This window comes from Sabethes cyaneus, chromosome 1 (assembly GCF_943734655.1).
Source record: "Sabethes cyaneus chromosome 1, idSabCyanKW18_F2, whole genome shotgun sequence".
Lineage (NCBI taxonomy): Eukaryota > Metazoa > Arthropoda > Insecta > Diptera > Culicidae > Sabethes > Sabethes cyaneus.
The window spans coordinates 105,029,351-105,054,167 of NC_071353.1; the positions used below are offsets into that span (position 1 = coordinate 105,029,351).

Sequence of the window (24,817 nt, forward strand, 5' to 3'; positions counted from 1 at the left end):
GGGGGTTCATAAGTGCAACGCCTGCAACTATTTAGACATAGAGATTCCTTTTAAAAATCACTTGTGTGCATCATAAAGGTTGAAATAGTATTGAGTGACCAGCCCACAGATTATTGTATTAAATATGATTATGCGTAGCTTAACATGTTTCAATAATCTTACGTTAACTCGCTTGTGGGCTTTAAAAGGGTCATTGGTCACAAATAACGTTAAAGCGAAAGCACGTTCATCGCAAATATGACATGCCATTCGAATGTCGTTCTCTTTTGACATGAATGGCAACAAGCATGTAAGTTAGCGGCGTCGATTCACTGTTTTTTACTCCGAGAAGGTTTTACTAGTTTACTTTCACAGCTTACCGCTTGTTGTATAGCCGAAAATATGGCACATACGCAAAACTTTCTGTTTTATTTTTAAATAGTCCTTATCCTCCTACCACAGGGGTGAGGGGTCTCAAACTATCATAAAATAAATGCATGCCTCCAAAAATCCTCACATGCAAAATTTGGTTCCATTTGCTTGATTAGTTCTCTATTTATGAGGAAATTTGTATTTAATTTGTATGGAATCCTTCCTTTTTAAAAAAAGGCAAAGCTCCTAATTCACCATAGAAAAATAAATTGCCTCCAAAAACCCCCACATGCCAAATTTTGGTTCCATTTGCTTAATTAGTTCTTGAGCTATGAGGAAATTTGTGTTTCATTTGTACAGGAGCTCCCCTGGTAAAAGACGTATGGGTCTCAGTACACCATAGAAAAATTCCTGCCTTCTAAAACCTCAAATGCCAAATTTGGTTCCATTTGCATGATTAGTTCTAGAGTTATGAGGAAATTTGTTCACTCAAGTCTTTTTTTACACGGTTTGTTTTTTTCGATTACTCGAAAACGGTGCAGTTAAGGAACTATTTACAATCTACGTGAGGAATGTCGAGTTACTCCCAAAGGTATTGAGAAATAAATGAATGGTCTCTAAGTTACCCCGTTCTTAATACTCAAAAAACCAAACCGTGTAAAAAAAGTACTTGAGTGTATTTCATTTGTATGGGAGCCCCCCTCTTAGAAGGGGGAGGGGTCTCAGTAAACCATAGAAAAAATTCTCACCTCCTAAAACCCCCACATGCCAAATTTTATTCCTTTTGCTTGATTAGTAATCGAGTTATGAGAAAATTTGCATATTATTTGTAAGGGAGTCCCCCCCACCTAAAGAGGAGAGGGGTCTCAATTCACCATAGAAAAAAAATTTGTCTTCTGAAACCCCCACATGCCAAATTTGGTTCCATTTGCTTGATAAGGGGTCTCAGTACACCATAGAAAACTGTCCTTGGATACGAAAGTGACTCCGTTGGCTTCGTACCACTCCAGGACATCCTTTGAATAGTGGCAGGAAGCTAGATCCTGTCAGAGGATCGTATGGTCCTCGTGTTGCTTCAACTGAGGAATCAGACGATTCTGTAGACACTCCTTGAGATAGATCTCCCCGTTTACAGTCGTTCCGGTAGTCACGAATGGCGCACTCCGTTTCCCACATGAGCAGATCGCTTGCCAAATCATGTATTTCTTTGCAAGCTTTGGAAGTGTCTGCTTCCTTACTTCCTCTGGAACATCAAACTTGTGTTCGGCGGTGAAGAACAGTAGCCTCGGAAATTGTCGGAAGTCCGCCTTGACGTAAAGGCCCTGACACAATGCATACGGATTTTACTACGTTGCGGAAATTTGACCAAGAACCCATGGAAAAACTGGTAAATTGCCGCAACGTAGTAAAATCCATATGCATTGTGTCTGGACCTTAAGTCTCATTATCCATGATGAGACAATGAGGATTCGTCAGCATCTGGGTATACAGTTTCCGAACTATACGGACAATACGGACAAAATGAGCCAATCCGTGCCATTGCCAGTGCATTCATTCCCGAATACAGCATTTTTGGCATTATTGTTCCATTGCATGTTTTTATGAGAAGACTATCATGATCCTGTGTTCGTTTTATTTTTCATTAAGACAATATTTTGTCAGATGAATTTTATTCAATAAATAATAATAATAATAATAATAACAGAGGGTGCTAGCACAGACAAACAGACGAGACACTCGCGTTAATTCCATCGTCCAATCAAAAACCACTCATTTTCCATAAAAGCATGTTTCGCAACATGACCACACCACGGCGCGCGAGTGTTGCTTCAAGTTTTCAGTATATAAAACCACACAAATGTAAAAATCCTACAGCATAAAACCCTGCAAATGCATGCTACTCCGCAACATGCATAACAGAGGGTGCTAGTGTGCAAGCAAAATGTGTAGGACGATGGTTTTTAAAGGATTTTCTTCTATGTGGCATGTCAGTTCGTCAGTGGCTTAAGCTTATACATATTTCTAGATAGAATTAACAAAAGAGGGAATGTCGCAAATGTAAGCATACGAAAAGCAACCCTCATTCGGTTTGTTTACGCTTGCGACATTCGCCATTTTGTTAATTCTATCTTCCTTTATGGCTGATGGGAACGGTAAATATATAAGGTTTTGCAAGGTGACGTCACGAATGAACCGGAATGAACGCAATTCACCCATTTGACATCCACTCGTGGTGTGTTTACTATTTGTTAGGTGAACGCGATATGCATAAATTGAAGTTAAACGTTTTAAAAGCGTATTATCCAGCAGTGTCGCCCTCCAAACTACTCGGAATGGCAGTTTTTGTGCTTTTCTGATTTGCCGTTAAGGCCTTAAGCAATATTCACTTTCAACATGTTAACCCACGTTCTAAGTCCATGTAAACAAACCACTGATAAACGTCAAAGAAGTGAGGTTATGCTCGCCCGTGCAAAACCTTAAGGCCCCCATACACGTATACGCATATGTTGGGTTGGAAATGAACAAAATGTTGGATGGTCATTCCGGTCGAGCGGCGAGCCGAACATTTTCTTCTGTCAGTTTGGTTCGTGGCACTCACACACCGGCGAGTGTGTTGGACGAACATGAATTCACCAACATTTTCGGCCAACATGTACGTACGTGTATGGGGGTCTTTATAGAGCTTTCTGTTCTGACAGGTCAAGCACCCACACTAGTGAACACGAAATACGCGTGTATATACATGATATTTGCCTCATTTTGGTGAAGAGCTGATGCCTGTTTGCCTCATTTTCAAGCACCAACACACACATAAATGGAAAGGTCTATTAAGGGAAAACTAATATATTTTCAACAGTGTCTTGCCCCTCGACATCGTGCGCAAGTTATGCGGATTTCGTGTCGTCGACTTGGCACTTTGCTTGGCCTCTGCTTGGCATGACTCAACAACTGACTTCCAACACTGCATATTGTATGACAGCTATAGTTGTTTTCGCTTCTTCGTCGCAAGAGGTTGCAAGCGCGACGTTCGTTTTCTAGCAAACAGAGCAGACTATTTCCATTCCCATCCAGTAATATAACGTTTGTGGCGAAGCGTATCATTTTAATTATTTTCTACATTACAAATTTATACTGTGAAAATATAATTCCTGCTAACTCCGTGAGGAATCTCATTTCTCCAGTGTTTTGGTGTGGAAGTGGTTATTTTTCTAAGCAGCTGTCGTAAAAGTTTATTCCTTTGAAAACCGCTCCCAACTGGACATAAAAGTGTGGTGAAATTATCTCGAATGTATCTACAGAATGTATTTTTACGCTGAACAATACTAAGGTGATGAAAGTAACGAATTGATAATGCATTGCAAAAATTCAATGCCCAGGGAACGAGTAGTGAACGGCAGTCTGGCAATGCAGAATGGCGTTAAATGTTGATTAGTGTTCTTCAGCTACAGCGGATGATACCGAAAAAGTAGAAACAAAGAAACCCTAGCCTCTCCAATAATCCGTACAAACCAAACCCTTTGAGAAGGTCGCAATCCCATATCCACTTCCCAGTTATGTCTGCACATCAAAGGCGCAAGTTATAATTTCGACAATCACAACTAACATAGAGAAAAAATCTTTCCCGCAAGTGTTTAGTGGCAAAAAAGAAAGTGCAGGAATTCAGTGTAAACAGTTCCAGCCAGCAGTGAAACGCGAGCCAAGCGAACAGCACTGTCTGTGCTGTGTGTTCTATTTTTTCGCCTCGTTGGCATTCCCAAACCTGTACGTGTATCCATCATCGTACTGCGATCCTGAGCAGCAAAAGAAAGCTGGAAAAAGAGGTGTATCTTCCTCCCACCGTCACGTCTCCGTCGTGAAATACACTACCGTCTGCAGCAAACCCAGGTGAGTGACTGTATTGAACGGAAGGGAATATGAATATGTGGATGCATATGCACATACCTAAATTGTTTAATGATGCTTTGAAGAAATTAAAGCATCCAACGTTATTCAATTGCTGTGTTTTAAGTTTTAATGGAATACGATTATTTATAGCCCTTTTTAACGTGACTTTTAACAAGTGTGAAGCGAAATTTAAACGTAATTATGCAAAAATTTTACACGGTTTCATTAATAAGTCAAATAATAATATGATGCGCATCAAAGAATTGTATGCAATTTAAATTGTAATTAATATCATAGGTGATTAAAGAACCCAACTGTCTAGTGGTGAAAAAAAACCTTTGTTATACCATCATTGCCATTTGATATAGAAATCAATCTTCAGAACTTAGAGTTCAAACACGTGTCATTGATTTGTGTTATTTGAAAAGCAGCTTTTATGCTCAAAATAATAATTATGTTCGTGAAAGTGTTTTCACTTCATTTTTTGCGTCTGTCAGAACATAATGATAAATTTTCGAGAACATTTCTCTGTTTTCTGAGCGTAATCCTTTTGAAATCCCACAAATCAATGACACTTTATTTAACTGTTTGTCGCTGTGTTAAGGGCCAAACAGAATGCTGCGTCAACGCGTCCGTCAGCGTTATTCTGACAGTTTTTCCGTGGGTTTACTGTCAAATTGACGCTGACGTATGCGTTAACGTTGCATTCTGTTTGGGCCTTTAGCTATCATAAATATGCATCCTAGCGGTAAACAGTTTTCAGCACTATACATACTGAACAACTTAGTGGAACATTTAAAACAAAAGACATCGTGAACAAAGTTATTCAACACAACTGATTTTTAAGTGCGTTTGTGAAGACCTTTAATTTTTTACGCATTCAACAAAACATAAACTTGTATATTACAGTGCAGTGTAGTTTGCTATCACTAGTTTTCTAAAAATAATTTCTTGAAAATTTTTATTAAATAACTTTTGCCAATAAGATCGTTTTTTGTCAAATTTAGGAAATGTATTCATAGCGTTAAACCCTCTTATTTGATGCTAAAATAATGGAAATCTGATGCATTATCTAGTAGAAATCGTTTTAAATTATTGTAAATTTTATTGTGTTGTAAGCGATTGCTCATAACTTTCAAATTAAACGTCTGTCAAACTAGTAGCGCCTAAACCAATTTGAAAAACGTTCGGCTAATTGACCCCGCTTGAAAAAGCAGATTTTTAAGCATAACTTTTGAATTGCTAAATTGTTTTCAATAAAACCCTACGAAAACTTTGGCTACCACAAAGTACGATTTGATACGGAAATTGTTGAAATCGGTTGAGCGATTCCGGAGAAAATCATCTCACTTACGTTTTTACTTATTTGTTTATAACTATGAATCTAAATATCGGACCAAAAAACAGGCGACTGTGGCACTTCCCTACGATAAAACTGAACCTTGTCGTTAGGGCTTTTTAACTAATCAGTAGATGAACAGCGGTCACGTTTACTTCTGAATGTGGGTATATGTCAAACTAGTTATGTGATTTCAAGTGGGACTCGGGGTAAAAATTTACCAAATGTGATTTTTGCGTTGTTTAGAAAGTGCTTTTATTCCGTTTAAGAATAAGGCCAGTATGGGGATTTCTGATAATTAATAGATGAATGTTTCTGGGATTTATCCCTATTCATCACAGCTGTCACAAGTATCTCCGAAAAATGTCGGATTGATTGGGTCGGTCGGGGGCTAAGGGTTAGTAAGAGGATCTAAGCGGGATACCAGATCCGGTTGGATGCCGAAGGATCACTCTATAATGATTACGGGTAATAACAGAAGTGCTTAGGTAGCAGATGGGAAAATTAGGTCAATTCGAGTCGTGTGTTCGAGTCTCTAGATAGCTTCTAGATAGAGTCAGTAGGATTTTTGCACTGGCCCCGTGGCTGTCCTGTGCTCTGATGGCCGTCCGCGGGGTCTATCGATGGAAAGGGGTCGAGTCTTAGAGAGACGTTTAAGCCCACAGCTTTACTGACCTAGCTTTTTGGTCTCGAGGGTTGGAGGGCGGGTGAGTCTCTATATTTGAAGCCTCTGTCGACTACCGCGAACGTCCAGCTTGTGCTGCGCTCAATTTACTTTGTATCTTGAGACAGTGCATGAATGCTGGGAAGATGAAAGATTAAATTTGCCCTGATAAGTTGATAACCACTAATGCTCCGAAATTTGTCTTGCCTATTGGTTTATTTGTGGTTGTTTGTGTTGGAAAATCGAAAGCGGGCGCGCGTTTGGAGACCGGTGTCAGGCGGGGCTGACGAATCCTCCACTTCTTTACTATACCACTTACCACATTTAGCAACTCGAGTGGTACAAAAAGTTCAAAGCACATTAACAAATTCGATCTATCATTTTTCTTCTCATCATCATTATTATCATCATCATCGTCATCATCATCAATATCAATATTTAAAATATGACATTCCGGCCTTTGGCAGAGAGATATTAGAGTCAGTTCCTGGAGTCCGCGCAGAGCCGGAACGCCTCGGCCTGCGGGTATAGGCGTGACGGCTATGCTTGGGGTTCTACCTGTGTTTTAGTGGGCGACATTGCCTGTCTCGTCAGGTAGAACTGATGTTTGAGGTCTCCCTGACACTTTGTTGACATCATAAAAGGGTCCAGCGCCACTTGACATCACACACACACACACACACACACACACACACACACACACACACACACACACACACACACACACACACACACACACACACACACACACACACACACACACACACACACACACACACACACACACACACACACACACACACACACGCACACACACGCACACACACACACACACACACACACACACACACACACACACACACACACACACACACACACACACACACACACACACAACCTGGACGAGGTCACAACGAGAGTGAGGTGAAAGCCGTGCTAACAAGAGCGGAATACCTGGGCGACGTTCCAATGTCTATTCGGCTGCGGAAGGCATACGGCAGTACGCAGACGGCGTCGATTCGTCTATCTATCGAGGCGGCAAACCGGCTTCTGAAGGTGGACAGAGTCAAAATTGGATGGGCGGTGGTTAGCTTTAGAGCCATCCCACGTGAACCCAAAGAAATGGCGAGATGCTTTAAATGCATGGACTTTGGTCACCAGGCGAGGAATTGTCCGGGACCTGACAGATCGAAGCTGTGCCGGAAATGCGGCAATGAGGGGCACGTTGCGAAGGACTGCAATAAGCAACCGAGGTGTATGTTGTGCAAGGAAGACAACGACCACGTGACGGGAGGCTTTAAATGCCCGGTGTACCAGAAGGCAAAGGCAGCCCTACAATAATGGAGGTGATTCAAATCAACCTCAATCACTGCGACACTGCACAGCAACTGTTGTGGCAGTCGACAACAGAAACGAAGTGCGACGTTGCAATCATAGCGGAGCCGTATCGAATTTCCTCCGATAACGGTAACTGGATAGCAGACAGAGCAGGAATGGCCGCGATATTGGTGACGGGCAGATATCCCATCCAGGAGGTGGTTACAAACCGATACGAGGGTTTCGTGGTCGCCAAAATTAACGGAGTCTTCGTATGCAGCTGCTATGCTCCCCCAAGGTGGACGCTGGAACAGTTCTGCCGCATGCTGGACGAACTAACTGGTGAGCTCATTGGACGAAGACCGATCGTCATAGGAGGCGACTTCAACGCCTGGGCAACCGAATGGGGAAGTAGATGTACGAACGCCAGAGGAGCCAGCCTACTTGAAGCACTGGCAACGCTCGAAGTAGAGCTGAGCAACGTTGGAACCACCAGCACTTTCCGCAGAGATGGCCGAGAATCGATCATCGACGTCACCTTCTGCAGCCCGTCGCTGAGAACCGACATTAACTGGAGAGCGTGCGAAGAGTTCACGTACAGTGATCACCAAGCTATACGGTACACTATTGGTCAACGGAACCCCGTGGCAGCACAAACAGGAAGAATTCGAGAGCGACAGTGGAAAATGGAGGCATTCGACAAGGACCTCTTTGTTGAGGCACTACGACCACACAGCGAAGCCCAGAATGGTGATGCTGACGAGCTGACCGAGGCGCTAACCAGAGCATGCGACACAACCATGCCAAGGAAGGTGGAGCCTAGAAACCGACGGCGTCCGGTCTACTGGTGGAACGAGTCACTCAATGCATTACGAGCTAACTGCAACAGAGCTAGAAGATGCTTCCAGAGAGCAAGAAGTACCGAGACTAGAGAGGAAAGAAGAAGTAACCTCCGCGTTGCCAAGGCCGCACTGAAATACGCGATTAAGCAGAGCAAAACAAACGCCTTTAAGGAGCTTTGTAGAGCAGTCGATTCCAACCCCTGGGGCGATGCATACCGAATAGTGATGGTAAGGATCAGGGGCCCAGCAATGCCAGCCGAAGGATGCCCAGATAAGCTAAAAATAATAGTTAAAGGACTCTTCCCGGAACACGAGCCAACGTCCTGGCCCCCTACCCCTTACTGGGTCCTAGAGGATGAGAACGTTGACGAGAGAAGAGTCTCCAACGACGAACTTGTTTCAATCGCGAAAGACCTGCAGATGAAGAAGGCGCCGGGCCCGGATGGGATCTCCAATGCAGCTCTTAAGGAGGCAATCCATGCATTTCCAGACATGTTCCGCACGGTGATGCAAAACTGCCTAAACGAGGGACACTTTCCAGACAAGTGGAAAATCCAGAAGTTGGTACTGTTGCCAAAACCAGGAAAACCGCCGGGGGATCCAGCATCATATCAACCAATTTGCCTGCTGGACACACTGGGAAAGCTGCTAGAAAGGATTATCCTGAACAGGCTATCCATATATACGGAGGGCGACTACGGACTGACACAAAGGCAGTTTGGGTTCCGGAAGGGAAGGTCCATACTAGATGCGATCCGGACTGTCGTCGAGACAGCACAGAAGGCGTCCAAGCAGAAACGTAGAGGAAACCGCTACTGCGCAGTGGTCACTATCGACGTTAAGAATGCATTCAACAGCGCCAGCTGGGAAGCCATCGCAGCAGCGCTCCATAGAATGAGAGTCCCCGACTATCTGTGTCGCGTTTTGAAGAGCTACTTCACGAATCGGGTGCTAGTATACCGGACGAACCTCGGAAAGGAAACCACCGTGATCACGGCGGGCGTTCCACAAGGGTCAATACTCGGCCCATCTCTCTGGAACAGTATGTACGACGGCGTGCTAACCCTAGAGCTACCAACGGGAGTGGAAATCGTCGGCTTCGCGGACGACATCGTGATGACGGTTACATGCGAATCACTAGAGGAAGTGGAGGCGTTGGCGGCTGAGTCAATCTGCAGGGTGGAGAGTTGGATGCAGAACGCGAAACTGCAAATAGCGCACCATAAAACGGAGATACTACTGGTGAGTAATCGGAGAGCAGTCCAACACGTGGGGATTACCGTAGGCGAACATACCATAACCTCAAAACGCGAGGTGAAGCACCTGGGCGTGATGATCGACAATCGGTTAAAATTCAACAGTCATGTTGACTACGCATGCGAAAAGGCAGCGAAAGCCATCAGTGCACTGTCTAGGATTATGCCGAATAACTTTGGACCAAGCAGTAGCAAGAGGCGCCTCTTAGCCAGTGTATCATCGTCGATACTGCGGTATAGCGGACCAGCCTGGATTACAGCGCTCGAAACCCAGCGCAACAGAGCGAAGCTGAGAAGTACGGCCCGACTAATGGCCATTCGAGTTGTGAGCGCGTATAGGACTATCTCATCAGAAGCTGTGTGCGTAATCGCTGGGATGATTCCTATCGACATCACCCTGATGGAGGACTACGAGTGCTATAGACAAAAGGAGGTCTGAGGAATCAGAAAGCTGATGAGAGCAGAATCATTGGCTAAGTGGCAACAGGAGTGGAATACGGCACAGAAAGGTAGATGGACCCACAGGCTCATATCGACTCTCTCGGTTTGGGTGAATAGGAAGCACGGGGAGGTAAACTTTTACCTAACGCAATTCCTGTCTGGTCATGGTTGCTTCAGGCAATACCTTTACCGGTTCGGGCACGCCAGGTCACCCTTATGCCCGGAATGTGGGAACGTGGAAGAAACAGCAGAGCACGTGGTTTTTGACTGCCCCAGATTTGCAGCATGGAGGGATGATCTGCCTTCCGGTCTTAACGTCGAAAATATGGTGAAGGAAATGTGTCGCAACGAGAGCATCTGGAATGTTGTCAATAGCGCAATCGCATGCATCATGTCTGATCTGCAGCGTAAGTGGAGAGCGGAGCAGCGAGCTAGCATCGTCAGTTAAGTTATTTTGGATGAAAGGTGGCCTAGGGAACAAACCTCTCCGAGCCGCATATGACGCCCCAAAGTAACGCGATTCGGGGCGCGGTAAAACCCTAGACTGGATTCATATGTGTGGGGATGGGATTTATCCCGAAATAGTCCCAATACTCAGATCGGTGCTTGTTGAAATAGGCATAGCAAAGAAACCCTGCGAGGGTGGCTGTGACGGAGTGCGCGTCATGTTGGAGGGCACTTTCTAATCGGTACACGTCACGTCAGGTCAAGAAATCCCGCGAGGGTGGCTGTGACGGGGGGCACGTTATGACTGTCGGCACCTTCTAATCGGTACACGTCTCGATTGGTACTGCGAGCTAGCTGCGCAAATGACTAGCAACGTTAGCCTGCGTTGATAACTGCAAAGTGCATGAGCACGGCATCCCCTTGATATGCCTGTAGGAGAATCGCTAGAAAGCGTGATAATTGGAAAAGTGCAAGAGCACAGCCTCCCCCTGATGTAATACTTCATTGTGGTACCGGGGGGATGTAGGCAGAGGGCAAGGATGAGGTTTTGGTGGGTGAGAGTCCCACACAACGTCCGGGTTGGCTCCGGATAAGAACATTAGTTTTCCGAAACCTTGTAAAAAAAAAAAAAAAACACACACACACACACCTCTTAAAATACCTTTTCTTATTAATTCTGTAGCGGCACCGATCGAACCACCGATCGTGATTCGAACATACGACGACTGGCTTGTTAGGCTAGCATTGTACCCCGACGCCAACTGCGCGGGCCACTTTCAAATCAGTTCTGCTCAAAAATTTTGCACACGATGTTTTCATTGCTTTCCTATGTTCTACTTTTAATAAAGTTATTTAGTAGCTTAAAATATACTCTGAAGATTGTTTATCGCCAACATTTGAAAGGGGCGGATAAGCCAACTGTCAAACAGAACGGGTGAGAGTTATTTTTTGCTGGAGCAGCATAGGAAAATGAACTCTCACTCGTTCTGTTTGACAGTTGGCTTATCCGCTCTTTTCAAATGTTAGTCGACAAATGCACTTGAATGCGTCTATTTTGCATGAAACGGATGCCAGTGTTATTAGAAAGCTAATCCTTTAGACCAGTGGTGCCCAGGCATAGGCATAGTGCGGGCCAAACAAGATCGCCCCATGATGTCGCGGGCCGCAAATTCCTCTGGCCATTTCTGCGCATTACATAATGCGAAATATGCGGCAATAAAAACCATTTTCTAGGAATTACCAGAAGATTTAAACCGGAAAGTATTAGGAACTACAAAATGCACGAGGCATTACGACTGATTTGAGTGACCCCTGTGTCATCAAAAAAGTTACTCATAAGTCCACCATTTCTCAAATCGGTCCGCGGGCCGCATAAAACATCTTGAAGGGCCGCATGCGGCCCGCGGGCCGTAGTTTGGCCATCACTGCTTTAGACAAATTGGGTTGAAATGCATTTAAGACACCGTAATAAGCATAAGAGAGGATACGCAAAGAAAATCTCTCATTTGCACATTAGACCTTTGACATGTTGGTCGAGATTTTCATGTTTATCTGTAAGCAAAAACTAAAAAGGTTTGACAAAACGGGTCTTTTCTTTTAAAAAGGAGGTATTACCACTAATCGTGGGGGGGTATCAATCGGCACCAAATTTAAGTTTTTTGCTTTCTGACCTATAATGAACAATCGGACAAAATTTGGTTCAAATTCGTGAAGGTCGATTACACGGTTATCGGATACTATGCATGTGTTAACTCTAATAGATAATTTTTAGATTTCACATCTGAATAACTTGAAAATGGCTGGACCTAGAAACAGTTTATTTAAGAATTTAGTTCAAAGTGATGCGTATAGAATTTGACTCTGTCAGTTTTATAAAAATTACAAATTCAAATACAAATCAAAAATAATATTTGAGCTGGAAATGCCCACATCAAATGACATATAAGATGGTATGACAAAGATTCCTTTCACCACTAGGTGGATTAAATCGGGTTTTTCTTATAAATAAGCTATTTTTACCATGAATTCGATGACAGAGTACTTGTTTACGGTACTTCATGGTTTCTTGATGTTTTAGTCAAATAAACGGTCAAATAAATACCCTAAGGTTAGCAATGTAAAAGTATAATATCTCTGGATCTGAAGCTAATATTTTTTCTCAAAAAAAAATATTTCAAATGCATTTCAATAGTTTGCAGTTTGTTCACCATAGCATTTGCATGTCCCTTGCAGTTTTGGTTAAATAAAGATCATGCTACTTAGGCTACCAATTAGGGTGAAATGACTAATTTTTCCGCAATTAAATACATTGCCATCGGGATCAACATGAATATAACTTTCTTGTTGCGAAAAAAGATCGGCTTTATCCCACCGAGTTCCAGAGTTTTTGACCAATACATTTATGACTCCGATAAAAGTAGGGTAAAATGTTCTTGATTTGGCCAACAATTGCGTGCCGTAAGCAAACAATGAGGTGTATACAGGTATGGTGATATTGATAAAGTAGTGTTAGTGCAAAATTTCATCATGGTGTAGGTGAAATCGCAAAGTGACCAATCACGATTAAGTGCCAAACTTAAAAAAACTAAACCCCATTGTTCGGTGCGATTTGTTTTTGTAATTTGACGTTCCTTACTGAATTTTCGCTACTAATACCATCAAATATCTTTTTGTTCCACACCTCTTTATACCATTTATACTCATTGGTGGACAAGGACCTTCTTTTGACATTAAAAGATTGGATGTAGCCCAGCGGCATTTGGAGATAAAGCTTTTTGAAAATAAATTTCAATCTGCCTGAAAGTGAGTAAATTTTTGTTGCATACCCAATTCGCAGTAAAAATATATAAAAAAATAATATCGAAAGAATTAGTAATAATCAATTCATAATTTTTTTCTATATATATATTTTTTCCAACCCTTTGCATCATTGCATCTAAAAAATATAATTGCCAGACCTCACACTATTGTCTTCAGTTCACGACATACCTGCGCGTTTAAAGTATACATTTCTAATTTATCACGATGAGCAAAGCATTGCATTGCTTGCATCAATTAGTCGTTAGTTTGAAGTCACAATCGCTGTCGAGAGGCACTTTACCAAGTATCATCATGCGCGGGCTAGCTGCCGTGCTGACTGGCGGCTTACGTAATCGTTAATCACTGGGTAATCTCAAGGCTCCCGTCATCAGCGCGATCTCAATCGAATGCATTGGGCAAATCACGACACCTTTCGTCATTGGAAGTGTGCTTATCATCTTCTGATCATTCTTGTTTGACAGGCTGTCATGGCACAGTTCGATGTGGCTGGAATGTGTGGAATGAAGATTCTCTCGATTTTTAATACAGTGTATAACACTGTGCTACTTGTGAGCGATGCACTTGTTTATTGATTTAGTGTTCATATTTGAACTGCTTGAATGAGCTAGAAAGTAAAACACCAAACCGGCTGCCCCGATCAGCGAGTATAATGATCATTACTGGTTTACCGTTAGTTAATGTCAACGTGCCGTGATTTTTGTGACTCACCAACATCTTATTTCGTCTGGTACACGATGCGACACTAGGGATAGAAGTGAAAGTGATATGAATGAGGTAAATCCGTAGGAATGTTGATCAGCAATACGATTTAGTGGATTTAGCCAGATATTTCATTGTTCAGAATCAACCAGGTTGGAAACAATATTCAACTTTTTTCGCTTTTTCAGGATCTAAACGTCGTATAACATAATTTTTTTAGAAAATAAAAACCTACTGGTGCGGTGTGACTTGGCTTTTCTACTGCAATAGTCATTATTCTGTATTTTTGGATTATTGAGGATATGAGTATTTATAATCACACCTTCACTATACTTTGAAGCTCCCTCCCATGGGTAGGTGGTTTGACGCGCACTTCGGCAACCATTTAGTTTAGCTTAGTTCCGCATGTAGAATGTAATCTATACCTATAAAGAAGGATTTCTGTCTGTCTGTCTGTCTGTCTGTCTGTCTGTCTGTCTGTCCTGTGTTCCTTATAGAATCAAAAACTACTGAACCAATCGGCGTGAAAATTTGCATGTAGAGGTTTTTGGGGCCAGGAAAGGTTTTAGTGATGGTTAGAGAGCCCTCCCCCCACTAAGAGGGGGGGCTCCCATACAAATGAAACACAAATTTCTGCATAACTCGAGAACTAATCAAGCAAATAGAACCAAATTTAGCATGTGGGTGTTTTCGGTGACAAGAATTTATTCTAGGGTAATTTGAGACCCCTCCCCTCTTTATAAGGGGAATTATAACTCCTCTCCCCTTTAAGAGGGGGGGTTTCCATACAAATTTCCTCATAACTCGAGAACTAATCAAGCAAATGGAACCAAATTTGACATGTAAGTGGTTTTGGACGCAAGATTTTTTTCTATGGTGAATTGAGACCCCTCTCTTCTTTAGAAAGCGAGTTATGGCCCATCTCCCCTTTAAGAGGGTGAGCTTCCATACAACTGAAATGCAAATTTCCTCTTATCTCGAGAACTAATCAATCAAATGGAACCAAATTTGGCATGTAGGAGTTTTAGATGGCAGAAATTTTTTCTATGGTGAATTACGACCCCTTCCCCTTTTAAGAGGGGAGCTCCCATACAAATGAAATTCAAATTTCCTTATAACTTGAGAACTAATCAAGCAAGTGGAACCAAATTTGGCATGTGGGAGATTTTGGAGTCTTGAATTTATTTTACGATAGTTAGAGACCTCTCACCCCTGTGGTAAGGGGATATGGACTCTCATACAAATAAAACAGAAATTTTTGCGAAACTCAAAAACTAATCGAACTCGAGAAATTCGAGACTCTTCCATAAAACATTAGTCAATAACAACACCACAAAAACTATCCATAGTAACACTAGATCATTCAGGACCAGACGGTCGCGAGTGTTGCCGGTGACCCGCCGTCGGAAGCGCCGCCCACTGGGGGGCTTGCAAAACTCGAGATTGTGACAAAGATCATCCGAGATTCATGATTTATGTACAACACAGGTTAATTTGTGGCAATACGAAGTTTGTCGGGTCAGCTAGTATAGTATAAGTTAAATATATGTGTAGTATGTAGTATTGCATAGTTTACCTTTACGTGTAGCATGTGTCTCGTAAAGCGGAATTGAACGGATCTGATTTTAAATAAAATCCGTTTAGGCCGAAGCACCAGGAGGGCTTACTCAGTTCCCTAGATGAAATGCTGGTATGCACAGAAATTTCTCTAGAAAACTGAAACCAAATCCTACCCACCATTCATGAGATTTTGACTTACTCATGAAAATTAAAATTTATCGCTAGTTAGAACGAACGAGTGTTCAAAAATGATGTGATGTCTTTATTTGCGTAATCGAGACATTTTCTATGGGATTGCCATAGAATAGGCTGTTATGCGATTATGGGCAGCACAGCACAGAAAAATATACACACATGTGCATGCATACATGTGTATATATACGCATGTATGAGTGTGCATGGGTGTATAGGTATGAATGAATATATGTTTGAGTGTTCTATGATGAGTCGGAATTTTCTCTTATACCTATGCTGCCAAACTACAATTATTAATGGGCAGGAAGTTATAGTCAGTAGCTGTGTTTCCTGTGTCAGTTTTTTGTGTTATTGAAGTGTGTATAATATTGAAGTAATATATTATTATTGTTTTTGCTACTGGTATTGCAATTATAATCATCTTCACTATTACTATCATTTTTGGTACTGTCACCTCTATTGTATTGTTTTGGATGTAATTAATTAAAATTATTATTGTTATTTTCTCATTTCCCTCCTTTATTAGTGTGATTTGCATGTCTTGTGACTAATCGCGTTAACGGTATTCAACTAAGAATATAAAATTATAATGAATGATGCTGTTTGTCTCCCAAATACCCTCCTAATGCTGATGAGCCACTGTCGGAGAATCCATCAAGTCAGACGGTGGCGGCTCAACACTGGCCTGCTCCTCTCCATTCTTGCTGCTGTCGGCGCGGTTGGACTCAGTGGATCTCTCGAAAAGCTTTATAGCCTCGATAAGCATTTTGTTCTGTACATTGCCCAATCCTGGCAGACTTCAACTGGAATTCCACTTCTAACTAAATATTAGTTACAGAATTGCTTCAATTTAACCATTTCTGAAGAGCATACCGGCTAATCGGTAGATTAACGCTACAAATAGGCAATTACTGCCACCGGGAATAATACGAGCGAGTACCAGTCCCCATTATATCGCATCTGCTCTATTTTTCAAGTTCAAGTAGTTTTTCGATAGTTCTGAGCGATAATATTGCTCTTGAATAATATTCCGCACAAAATATTCGAAAATTAACGCCAACAGCTACAATACTGCAATGATGGCAGGTAAAGATGCGGCTATGGCTTTTAAGGAGCGTAGGTGGTTGGACGGCGCTGAGTTGCCGATCGTGATGACATGGGTAGTTGGAGAGATGAGTAGCGTCCATCCTAGCGAGTAGTTAGTTGGTAGTAGCATAGGTGATGGACAGACATAGAATCCTCGTGATCTTTTTCTTCTCTTTTTCGTTGTCAGATTTCGGTCGTTGCTTCTCACGGCGAGTCTAACGTTGTCGTGGGGGGCAACGAGCGATCAGCCATATGTTGAAGACGTTGGAGAGGACGACGTGAAGTTAACACAAGCCACGAGTTATCAAGGTGACACGGGCAGAACAAGACTGACACACGCAAAGAAGCGGATAATCAAAAGGAAGGAGAATTTCAAGATAAGTACATTCATTGTTATTGCTTATTCAATTAGAGCGGGTCTGCATAGAGTCAAGTTCTGTCATATCTTCTTCCTCCTCATTAATTCATCATCATCAACGCATTATGCCGTTAGCGTTGTCCGCAGGGACTCTTTCATCATTATCACAACCACCTTCTCAGCCTTGAACAGACTTGGCTCTAACTGCTCCACCTCGTGCTGCAAACGGAAACATCTTCACTATACTTTGAAACTTCTGCTAACGAGTTATTTATTTACTGAATGCAATTAGTGTGGTATGTATTTGTATTCTAAAATATTTTCCTCTCTGGGGTGCTTAAATGTTTGGAATTCTCAGGTCACTTACTTTGATTTGTTATCATCATCTGATTTTTTTTCGAAAACAACGTAATATAAAATATCACAATCCCGAGTTTAGCAAGTTTCTGAAGAGCTCGACCTCAGATAACTTATTACTGGCAGTTACATTATTATGAAAGCAAGAGTAGTTTAATTTACAAATTTTCAATTTTTTCTCACAGTAAAGTAGAAAACAATCTCCTCATTAAAATAAAATAAAATAATGCGGATAGCACTTAAATATTCGCCGTGATTGTATTTCGCCGAATACCATTTTGCGAAAAACCTTACGCGGAATGTATCATTTTATGGAAAACCTTTTCGTGGAAAGTACCATTTCGATCCTCGGGACGATTCTCTCCTTACTCGTTGTCGCTCGTTCGGACCCGACTGAAGGAAAGTAATGGAAGTCAGTATAACTAGGAAAACAAATAAATCTAGACAGAGGTGATTTCTGCGGGGGATTGCAGATAATTTTTGGTGGTCTTGTTATTGTCTGTTATGTTTTATGGAAGAGTAAAATTTCTCGAGTTCGATTAGTTTTTGAGTTACGCAAAAATTTCTGTTTTGTTTGTATGAGAGCCCTTATTACCCTACCACAGGGGTTAGGGGTCTCAAACTATCATAAAAAAATCCTGCCTGCAAAATCCCCTACATGCTCAATTTGGTTCCATATGCTTGATTAGTTCTAGAGTTATGAGGAAATATGTGTTTCATTTGTATGGGAACCAGGGTTGTCACATATAATTCTGTATTTTTTGTTGGAAAATTCTGGCCATCTACAGCGAAGACCCCCCTTCCTAAAAAGGGAAGGGGTCCTAATTCATAATATAAAAAACTTGCCTCCAAGAACCTTCACATACCAAATTTGGTTCCATTTGATTGATTAGTTTTTGATAGAATAAACAAAGCAACCCATGACTTTAGCTATAAGGTACGATCATAAAATAAAACTCACTTGTATTTTGATTACTGAACGAAACGCACGCATATTTCTTTTACTCTGTCCATTAGTTTTCGAGCTATGAGAAAATTTGTATTTCATTTGTATAGGAGACCCCCCCCCCCCCCTCTTGAAGTGGGGTGGGGTCATAATTCCCCTCCTAAAGAGGGAAGGGGTCTCAATTCACCATAGAAAAAAAAATTTGCCTCCAAAAACACCCACATGCCAAATTTGGTTCCATTTGCTTGATTAGGTCTGGAGTTACGAAGAAATTTGTATTTCATTAGTATGGGAGCCCCCTCCTAAAATAAGGAGGGGTCCTAATTCATCATAGAAAAAAGTCTTGCCTCCAAAAACCTTTACATGCCGAATTTGGTTCCATCTGCATGATTAGTTCTCGACTTATAAGGAAATTTGTAGTTCGTTTGTATGTGAGCCCACCCTAAAATAAGGAGGGGTCCTAATTCATCATAGAATAAATTCTTACCTCCAAAAACCTTGACATGTCGAATTTGGTTCCATTTGAATGATTAGTTCTAGGGTTATGAGAAAATTTATATTTCATTTGTATAGGAGCCCCCCTCCTAAAGTGGGAAGGGGTCCTAGTTCACCATAGAAAAAAAAATTCTTGACCCCAAAAACCTTCACATTCCAAATTTAGTTCTATTTGCTTGATTAGTTCTCGAGTTACGAGGAAATTTATATTTCATTTCTAAAGGAGACCCCCTCCTTTCTTGAAGTGGGGTGGGGTCATAATTCTCCTCCTAAAGAGGGGAAGAGTCTCCATAGAAAAACAATTTGCCTCCAAAAACACGCACATGCCAAATTTGGTTCCATTTGCTCGATTAGTTCTGGAGTTATGAAGAAATTTGTATTTCATTTGTATGGGAGCCCCCCTCCTTAAAATGGGGAGGGGTCCTAATTCATCATAGAAAAAATTCTTGCCCCCAAAAACCTTCACATGCCGAATTAGGTTCCATTTACTTGATTAGTTCTCGTATTTGTATTTCATTTCTATGGAAGCCCCCCTTAAAGGGGAGAGGGTTCATAATTCCTCTTCTAAAGAAAGGAGGGGTCGCAATTCGCCATAGAAAAAAATCTTGTCGCCAAAACATGCCAAATTTTGTTCCATTTGCTTCAGTAGTTCTCGAGTTATGAGGAAATTTGTATTTCATTTGTATAGGAGCCCCCCCCCCCCCTTAAAGTGGGGAAGGGTCCTAATTCACCATAGAAAAAATTCTTGCCTCCAAAAATCTTCACATGTCAAATTTGGTTCCATTTGCTTAATTAGTTCTCGAGTTATGAGGAAATTTATATTTCATTTGTATGGAAGCCCCCCCTCTTAAAGGGGAGAGGGGTCATAATTCCCCTTCTAAAGAGGCGAGGGGTCTCAAATCATCACAGAAAAAATTCTTGTCTCCACAAACACCCACATGCCAAATTTTGACTGAAGTTTTTGGAGCGTCTTAGTAGAATACGAAACCTAAACTTAAAAAAGAAGAAAACTTATCCAATTTAATTCTACTATGTGTATTTTATTCACGACAGATACGTATTTCGCCTACGACTTGCAGGCTTCCTCAGTGTCTGTTTTCGTACTCCGTTCGAAGTTCGAAACCATCTAGGGTATATCTGTCGTCTTAACCCAGGAACTGACGGACAATTGCACAGGTGCTGATTATCGCTGATTTCTGCATCGCAGCTAGCTCTTGGTATAATCCCAACACCTTCCGGTCTTCCAGCAATACTTTCGGAACCACTCCGGTTGCGGAAAGCACTATTGGAACTATCCTTAACAATTTTGTGAACGTGTGCTAACTCCAAAGTCCAAAAAGATCCGTCAGAACGGTGCGGTCCCAATATAGCTTCAAACGGTCGTTTTCTAAGACGGAATCTGGTTTGTAGCGGTAATTTGGCACATCTTCCTCCAACAAACCACATTGTATCGCCAACTTCTGGTGCAATATCTTTGCTACGTTTTTTTGTTGGGGTAAATATTCGATTACATAAAATACTTAAGAGTATCTATCCTATATCATTTACTACGTTGTTGTGGCGTTCTGTATAGGCTGCATTTACTAGTACTAGGCAGCCAGCTATAATGCGGTCGATGGTTTCTTGTGGTTGATGGCACATTCGGCATACATCCTCTACATCCTGAGGCCAGATATACCGTTTACAATTTCTCTTCGGCATAATCCCGTCTTGAATGGTTAAATGGCTATCGTGTTGAATTCGACCACTAGAGAGAGTTCTCCACGGGAGAGCCATAGGTTCGATGCGACCTTGTCGACATAAGGTCGGTTCAATTGGTAGGGGTGCCCAGTAAACCATTTGGTTTGTATATCTCGATTGCAACTGAGGTATACGAAATCATATCTGAACGAAAAAGTTATATTTCACGCCATATAAGAACATATATGTACCAAAGTGGAGGCGATATACGTACGAAAATTTTGACAACTATTTGTAATTCTATTTTGCGCAGTTTTTATAACACGCAACTAAATACTCCTGAATATATGATATAGATATAATCAAATGTTGCAATTGTCTATTCTGCTTTATAATTCACAGTCATGAATTGTATATGAACACACGCACGACTGCAAAACAACTTATTGTTCACATCGATTTGACATACTCTAATCATTATACAATTCCAATGTGAAATTGACATGAAAACGATTTAATGTGAACTTTTTATTACGATTTTGTGTTATCTGGGTGAGCACCATGTACTGTATTCTGCTTTCAACATGCAATCTTCTCGTCCATAGACATTAGATTGCATCTGAGGTCGTTGTCTGGTTGCGCCTGATGTAAAGCGCTGTAGCCCCTATCCGCGGCACAAATAACTCGGTATATTCCGTGTCGGGTTGTGCATTCTACGAAATATTCACGTAGCTGACGCACCTGAGCAACGCACTGTGCTTGAATGTCGACTATTCCTACACCCCCTTCTATTCGTGATGAAGTAAATCTCTCCAGTGCCGATTGAGAGTGGCGCATACCCACTAGTTTGAATTCTCGCCGCACCCTCCTCTTAAGATCTTCTAGGTCAGTTTTGCTCCACTTCACTACTCCAAACTCCTGTCACTGTTGACTACTCCTGTAGGTCAACAAGGGAATGGCAAATGTATTCCGTGCTCGTACCTTATTCCCCACGTTGAGGAAAGACTTTAGGACATGGTTTACTCGATATAAAAATATATCCCGCAGGTCTATCTTGATGTCAGTGTGGCGAATACTGGTGAGCTGCCTGAAACCAAAGTATTTGTACGATTCGTCACGAACCATATACCTAATCATCTCCCCCTCGTAAACCTTGTAGCCATCAAAACTAGTCAAGCACCCTGCTTGAAGCTGTACTGATCGGCATTTGTCAAGCCCAAATTCCGATATCGCTACTCTCGCTCAACTAATTTGATAGCTACTCCCAGTCGTTCTGTTGATTCAGAATAGATCTTGAGATCATCCATATAAAAGGTATAGGTCACATTTTCATGCTCACCGTCGCCATCCATACCTAATCTTATAGCCATGACCGTTTCTGTTAAGCGTTTTGCTAAGGGGGTTCAAAGCTAGGCAAAACCAAAGCGGACTGAACGAATCCCCTTGGAAGATACCTCTTTGAATCCGCAATGTTCTCAAGCGCAACACAGTTTTCTCATCACTAAGTTGTACTGTAGTAGTCTACTGCCCCATCGCATGCTGCAGGAACCTCACGACTACAGGGTCTATTTTAGCCATACTGAGATTCCTCTGGTTGTGCACCACTTGCCCCACAATGACTGCATCAATGATGGCCTGATCTTTGCAGCCATTGGTATTCTTTTTGCATCCATTTTGCTCCTCCGTCAGGATGTTTTGTTGCTCACAATGGAATGAGATTTTCGCGGCAATGATGGTATTAAGTACTTTGTACAAGGTTGATAAGCATGTGATTGGCCTGTACTTTGATGGGTTTGATGTGTTGCTGTCTTTGAGGATGAGGAAAGTGGTGCCTTGGGTGGCAAAATCAGGCAGTGTCTGAGGCTCTCGTAATATCTTATTGAAGCACTCAGCTATCTTGAAACGAACCGCGACCAGCCTTTTGTACCAGAAATTCTGAACGTCGTCTGGTCCTGGGGCTGCCCAATTCCTGGTGGCACGTTTTGCTTCGCGGACATCTGCTGCCGTGACAGTGATAGCCGGCATTACTTCGATGCCACCACAACTTTCCACTTCTCGCATTAGCCACGACTGCCCGACACGATGTTGTACTGGGTTTTCCCATATATTGGCCCAAAAATTCGTGATATCTCCTATCTCCGGTAGGCCATCTCTGTAAACGGGGTTCTCGTTGCTAATTTGCTCGTAGAATGCTTTTTCGTTATCACTGAACATCTTGTTCTGTTGTCGACGTTTTTCAGAGTCAGTGTAACGCCTTAGACGCTTCGATAAAACGCTTAACTGCTGTATTAGTGTGTCGATTCTCTATGTTAGCTGGGGAGCTCCCAGTTGACGAAGCTCAATAGGTTGTATGATCGCAGCCACATGGCGGCACAATCCGACTGTTGTACCGCCATTTCTTTACGCTATCAGTCTTCCAATTGCTAATCGTTTGTTTAAGATTCTTTGCTCCAACCGTTTCTGCCACTGAAGCTTACGCTGTTCTCCAACATAGTTGGGCGTCTCATCTCTGGGCGTTGTGCGCAATCGCAAGTTAAATGGATTGTACGATTTTCATTCAATGATAGGGGGGAGAAGTTTAGTTAACGTTACGTAATTTAAAGGGGGGGGGGGGCCGTTTATTTTGCCGTGAACATTGTCGAACGCGATATTTTTAATTTCAAATAACTTTAATTCGTATAAGTAAGCTACTAAGCTAATTAAAAATGCTTGTCTTTTTTCCGGGAATTGAACCCGCCATCTTTTGATCCATAAGCACTCACCGTATGATCCGCCCCATTTGCATTTGCAGAATAGACAGTGAAAATATCTTTACATCTGAAGCCTAGCCCGCCTAGCTTGAAGCAGTCGATAATGTCGATAACTGATAAACTTTTGCTGTCAGCCGAATTGCGAAATTCTATGATCTGACAGAATGTGTGCTGTGAGCCGAAAGAAAACTTGGTAGAAGTTTGTAAAGCCATTTTAACACCCTTTAGCAGCCTTAAAGTAGTTTGAAAACTGAGAGCCTAATGAAAGCTTTCACTCTACGTCACCTTTAACACCTTTAACCAGCCGTAAAACAGTTTGATGTTTATGGCTGTTTAGAAGCAAATTGTTTAGCGGAAAAATCCGCTATTAAGCTTGTTTATCAGCTTTTGGAAGAAAACTGGTTTGAAAAACTTAAAGTAACTTAAACATCGCTTATTTAAACACCATTTAAGTGCTTACTTTATGCAGCTTTGATCGCCTTAAACCAACCCGCAAACAGCCATTGCTCTTGCAATTCAGCTACCGTTGTTACTTGGGTCTTCGGGTAGAACCCGGTTGGAAGTCCGCTCTTGCACTTCAACTTCCAACCGCTGGCCACTTGCTCTTCTCCTCATTACAGGGCCAGCTTCAGTCGGGGGGCCCTCCGCGGGCGATCGCATGCCAATAATTCCGAGAATCATTTGCAAGTTGCTCTCTTCACTCCTACATGAGAAAGTGATAGCAACACACCATGCCCTTGAATAACTCTTGATGATCGTAACTCCATTATGGGTGTATATCATTTCCTCGAAGATAGAAGGGAGGCTGCTGGGCTGTGCTTGAAGCGGCACTACTCGCTTTGACGGAGCTACTTCCGGATACTGTGGTATTTTACAGAAATTCGACAGGGCCAACTGTCCAGTTCCGCCACATACTAGGCAAGCTCCCTGGGTGGATGAACCGGTAACGCCTAAGAGTGGGATGAGGTCCCCATTACCCTTTTTTGTTTTGTTTTGTAAGATTATAGTCACTTTAACAGCTTATGTCATTCGTGACTTCTTCGGGGTTGGGGATTTGAACCCGGGTCCTCGGCGTGAGAGGCGTGAATGCTAACTGCTACGCTGGGACTGACCCCAATTGCCTTCTTATTGTTTTATTTATATGTATAACTTAGAGTGACTATATACAGAGTGGCGACATGTCATCCCAAATGTATGCAATGCGGTTTTTCTTTCTCTTTCCTGCATACGCGTTGGAAAGGTCGTCTGCTCGATTGGAATGACACTGACAGATAGTTATCATTCCAATTTTGACATTGTCGCCACTCTATATATAGTCACTCTAGTATA

At 42.1% G+C, this 24,817-nt stretch overlaps 1 protein-coding gene across 1 annotated transcript in view; it reads left to right on the plus strand.

The window, feature by feature from the left end:
• Positions 1–3,384: 3,384 nt before the first annotated feature.
• Positions 3,385–24,817, plus strand: part of LOC128740306 (serine/threonine-protein kinase D1) — a 38,376-nt gene continuing 16,943 nt past the window's right edge. Inside the window, exon 1 of the mRNA XM_053835848.1 lies at positions 3,385–4,236. The gene's annotated coding sequence lies outside the window, so the exon portion shown is untranslated. The remainder of the gene's footprint in view (positions 4,237–24,817) is intronic.